The following is a 6,003-nucleotide window of genomic DNA, read 5'->3' as shown; positions in this document are numbered from 1 at the left end:
GATTGACTAAGAAGAATGACTTGATACGAAAAAGGCTTACATGATTTTATAACAATAAGCATAATATGAAGGGAGGGAAAAATCCTAGTATTTTTCAGTAAAAGGACGACTTCTCTGCCTATATTGCCCACAAAGAAAGACACAGAGACTACCACGCTCTTGGCAAAGTGATAGGAATGGAGATACTGCCTTCCCACTCTGCTCTCTTCCTCCTAAAGGAGATAGTGTATCCAGTGGTTTTTCCTTGAAAACATAGGAGCATGGGACTTTTGCAGTCTTACCAGAAACAGTGGAGGCAAATCAGTTCTTCAAAGGAAGGGAATGCTGTTAACCAAAAAGGAGGTAAGCAGTTTGGGGCTATGCCGTTAAATTAAGAGGGATTTAGTATTAGAATCATTGTTCTCATTAAATTGCCTTTAAAAGTGTAAATATTTCCGGGGCCAGCCCGGTGGCGCAGCGGTTAAGTTCATACGTTCCGTTTAGGCTGCCTGGGGTTCGCTAGTTCAGGTACCAGGTGCGGACATGGCACCGCTTGGCAAGCCATGCTGTGGCAGGTGTCTCACATATAAAGTAGAGGAAGATGGGCACGGATGTTAGCTCAGGGCCAGCCTTCCTCAACAAAAAGAGGAGGATTGGTGGCAGATGTTAGCTCAGGGCTAATCTTCCTCCAAAAAAAGAAAAGTGTAAATATTTCCAAATAAATTGCGATTTAGGGCACTTTATTCTCAATTTTATTTTTAAATTTATATCCTTTAAAAAAAAAACCTGGTAATTTGTAGTATTTTTTCATTAAATTATTTAAATTTGGAGCTCTACAAACATTACCTAGAGTTCAAGAGTAATAGGCCATTTCGTTGATGTAACAAACCAAAAACCCTCAAGACAGAAATGAAACCTGCAGTGATCTAGAATGAAATGGATATCTTTTTTTCGCCATTAACTCACAAAAATACAGTTGTATACACAGGTTTCTCTGATCTGAAATCATGGTCCAAAGCATATAGTTCATCTTTTGAAGTGTTTAGAAATTACCCTTTTACCCCTTTCTAAAAGGCTAAACTTCCTTTTCAGGCTTATTGTACTATTGGGCTTATTTTGAATTTTTTTTATACGAACTTTATATTTCTCTTTCCTGAGGACAATCCTCAATTTCAAAGTAAAAGTAGAAGAACATTTACTACAAAAATATCGGAACAGTTTTTAGAAAAATATTTTAATTTGAGCTCTTTTATAGTTTTAGTTACATGGATATATTGCTGGGAATACAGTATTTTTTCAAAGTGAGTAATTAAACATTTACCTGAATAATTAGAACCTACCAGAGGATTATTTTTCTTTGACTTTTAATATTGTGGTAAAGTCAAAGGACCTATAGGGCTTATTACAACTCTCTTTGGGTTTTTATGTTCATTATACTTGCTATAAAATGGTTTTGTGGCAGCTATAATTAACTATACATAATTATATAGTACTAATATGCTCAATAACAATATCTTTTAATGCTTTGACATTAAAATACAAATAACCTTGAAGTAGGTTTATAAACTCATTCTAAGTTTATTTTCTATATACTGGTAGTTATCAGATTCTCAAATTTTAAAACATTAGAATCTTATTTTAATACAAGCAAACTGCCCCCTGGTGGCAAGTTTTCTGAAAAATAATTCTATTGGCTCTCATTTTGCATGTAGTGAAAAACCATGGTGGGGAGAAACATAACTTGACTCTTGATTTTATTTCCAGTTGGTTTTTACATTAAACTCCTAATCAAGGTTGTAAAGGGCTTCTTACTTTTTCAACCTTTTAATGTTATAAGGTGTTTTTAGACCATTATCATTGGTTAATAATTACTTTTAGCTTTCAAGATGCCTAAATGAGCTGATGAATTTTTTCATTATATTCACGAGACAAGTAGATTCTTTTGTCTCTGTTTTAAGACTGAGAAACCAAAATTCCACAGACAAGTCAGCAGAGAATTCCTGACTGATCATTTGTGAAGGAAATCATTAGAGTACAACCCTCATTCAGACCATGTTCTCTCAATGTACATTTTTATAGTCTAAGTGACAGTCAGAGGAAATAGCAACCCATGGATGTTCTTTGAGATGCCATCATAATTTGGGTACTCATATGATTAGTTCTTTTTTAAAGCAATCCTGAGAAAAAAGAACAAAGCTGGAGGCATCACAATCCCTGACTTCAAAATGTGCTAAAAAAGCCATAGTGATCAAAACAGCATGGTACTGGTACAAAAATAGACACCAGATCAGTGGAACAGAATTGAAAGCCCAGAAATAAAACCACACGTATACAGACAGCTAGTCTTTGACAAAGGTACCAAGAACATACAATGGAGAAAAGATAGCTTCTTCAATAAATGGTGTTGGGAAAAGTGGACAGCCACATGCAAAAGAATGAAAATAGACCATTATCGCATGCCATACACAAAAATAAACTCAAAATGGATCAAAGACTTGAAGATAAGTCCTGAAACCGTAAAACTCCTGGAAGATAATATAGGTAGTACACTCTTTGACATCGAACTTAAAAGGATATTTTTGAATACCATGTCTTCTCAGACAAGGGAAACAAAAGAAAAAATAAACAAGTGGGAGTTCATCAGACTAAAGAGCTTCTGCAAAGCAAAAGAAACTAGGACCAAAACAATAAGACAACCTACCAATTGGGAGAAAATATTTGTAAATCATATATCCAACAAGGGGTTAATCTCCATAATATATAAGGAACTCACACAACTGAACAACAAAAAAACAAACAGCCTGATCAAAAAATGGGCAGAGGATATGAACAGACATTTTTCCAAAGAAGATATACGGATGGCCAATAAACACATGAAAAGATGTTCAACATCACTAATCATCAGGGAAATGCAAATCAAAACTATACTAAGATACCACCTTATGCCTGTTAGAATGGCTATAATCACTAAAAATAACAAATGTTGGAGAGGGTGTGGAGAGAAGGGAACCCTCATACACTGCTGGTGGGAATGCAAACTGGTGCAGCCGCTATGGAAAACAGTATGGAGATTGCTCAAAAAACTAAAAATAGAGCTACCATATGACCCTGGTATCCCACTACTGGGTATCTGCCCAAACAACTTGAAATCAACAATCTAAAGTAACACATGTTCCCCTATGTTCATTGTAGCACTGTTCACAAAAGCCAAGACATGCAAACAATCCAAGTGCTCATTGACCGATGACTGGATAAGAAAGATGTGTCTATCTACAATGGAATACTACTCAGCCATATAAAAAGACAATCATCCCATTTGCAACAACATGGATGGACCTGGAGGGGATTATGCTAAAGGAAATAAGCCAGACTGAGAAAGAATCACACCAGATTATTTCACTCATATGTGGAATATAAACAAACACATGAACAAAGAAAACAGTTCAGTGGTTACCAGGGGAAGGGGGTGGGGGCTGGGCACCGGGGGTGAAGGGGAGCAGTTATGTGGTGACAGACAAGAAATAATGTACAACTGAAGTTTCACAATGTGTAAACTATTATGAACTCAAATAAAAAATAAAAATAAGGGCCGGCCTGGTGGCAGAGTGGTTAAGTTCGCACTTTCCACTTTGGTGGCCCAGGGTTCACCGGTTCGGATCCTGGGTGAGGACATGGCACTGCTTGGCAGGCCATGCTGTGGTAGGCGTCCCACGTATAATAGAGGAAGATGGGCACGGATGTTAGCTCAGGGCCAGTCTTCCTCAGCAAAAAGAGGAGGATTGGCAGCAGTTAGCTCAGGGCTAGTCTTCCTCAAAAAAAAAAAAAAAAAATTTGTAAAATAAATGAGTCCATACTTAGGAGATGCCTCTATACATTTACTGTTTGCCCAGCCTCAGAAGGTCATCTCAGACACACACGTCTTCAAAGTTTTGAGCAAGGATAAAAGGAGATATTCTTCTCCTGTTAATGAACATTTTTTTGGTTATCAATAATGGTTCTTTTATAAATGGATCTCCTAACTACCATGCCCAGAAAAAAAAATATTACATAACCATGTACACCAAATATTCAATTTTTTTCCTTGAAACTATACATTATCACTCACAGACATCAGTAGACCTTTGGTTAATTACCTTAGTGTCACTTTTGTATAATCTTTTTTTATAGACTATTTAGCCCATCCCCTGTATTTTCACATTTTATTCTCACTATTAAATGGAATATACAAAAAGCCCTTTGAAAAATACAAAACAAATTTGGGTTGTAATTACTCAGTAAATCTGTCTATAAATCATGTGCAAAGTCACATAGAATCTTTTCAGGATTTTTTGTTTGTTTCTGTTTTTTTTATTGTTGCTATTGAATGTTGATCAAGGCTCTTAAAAAGAAATAGACGGCCAAGTTTTCAACTAGATATTTACTATTACTCAAAGAAAATAAACTAAAAGGATAATGCCACACCCACCAAAGTACTTAGGGACCCTAACAAGAATAGATGAATTGTCTAGGGACAGGACTGTCAGGAGCAATGGGAAGTCTGAACTGAGCAGGAAAGTACATGGTTCCCCTAAAGGCATTCAAGTTCAAATTTAAAAAGTTTTAAACACTGCCAGTCTCACACTGTGGACCCAATTTAGCTATGAGCCACCAGCTTGTGGTCCTGCCTTGGACCGGTGCACACTGTTTAATAGTGAAGCGCTCTGTCCCAGACCCTCTTTGACTTCCTGTCCTGGTAAATTGGGCTGGACATTTAATTAACTCCAAGAACTCATTCCTTTGCTGACTAAAACAGGTGTAAAGATTTTTCCCCATTTCTTTCCCCTGTGCTCCATCCTTATCACAGGCCTTGTCCCTGACCCAGATGCCTTTTCGGAGAGAAAATAACTAAGTTTGAGCCCTGCAGTGCTTCAATTTTATTCATACTCTCTTGCCAACAATTCTCAGTTTTGACCAGAGGAGGGAAGAGAAAGGAGAATGGGCTCCTCTCAAGTAGGGGGAGATCCTCAGGCCCCTGTCACCTAATGCTTAGCTGAATGGCTCCCAGGCACCATTCCCCTCTTCTCTGAGGTACAGAAAGACAAATACAGGAGAAGGAACTCCCTAAGGTCTAGAGCTCAGCTTAGCTGAAAAGCGGCCCCCCAGCATGCTTGGAAGGCCTGTGGGGGAACCCATCATTCCAAGAGAGTCCTACTTTTTCCCTCTTCCTCACCTTTGTCCTGTCTTTATTTCCTTTTTTCTCTAAGTACCTCAGGACATCTCTTGAGCCTTTCTTTTGGCAGTGTCCTCAAAACTTGTCCTGTTGCATTTACCTGGCAAAACCTCAACCTTCAATCTAAAGCATACCTCCCCTGCTTCTCTCTCACAGCACTATTTTTCCTTTACACTTGTTATTAGTGTTGTTCCAATCTTGTATATTCTTTATTTCTCATCTGCTTCTACTATTAAATCTCAGAAGGGTATGTAATAGTCTCTCACTGGGATAATAGATTTGTCAATTTCTCCTTGTAATCCTCTCAATTTTTGCCTTATGTATTTTAAGGCTATATTATTAGGTGTATGCAAGTTTAGAATTTTATCTTTCAGTTGAACACTTTATCATTATATAATGACCTTCTAACTCTAGAAAATAATTTTTCATTAAAGTCTATTTTGTTTGATTTGAATATAGGTACCTATATTGAATATAGGTACACGTATATTATTCTTTTGCTTTGTTTTTGCCTGATGTATCTTTTCCCATTCTTGTCCTTTATGCTTTAGGTGTGTCTCTTATAAACAGCTGTTCTGGTTTGTTATATTGTCAGCTTGGTCAAACTGAGAACTACATTTTCCCAGAATTTCCTTTTCTGGGTTCGAGTTGGCCCGAAGACAAATCTGTGTGAGAATTGACAGGCAGGAGTGGAGGACTGGCCTTTACTTTGAAGGTTTGAAGACTGGGTGATGAATAACTGCAAGAGGTGCCCAGCAGGGTCCAGCGTGTTCTTGCTCTTTGTGCTTCATTCAGCTCTTCCTCCTGATGCTGCC

Source organism: Equus quagga, unplaced genomic scaffold, assembly GCF_021613505.1.
Source record: "Equus quagga isolate Etosha38 unplaced genomic scaffold, UCLA_HA_Equagga_1.0 146_RagTag, whole genome shotgun sequence".
NCBI lineage: Eukaryota > Metazoa > Chordata > Mammalia > Perissodactyla > Equidae > Equus > Equus quagga.
Note: the sequence above shows the minus strand (reverse complement) of the source record.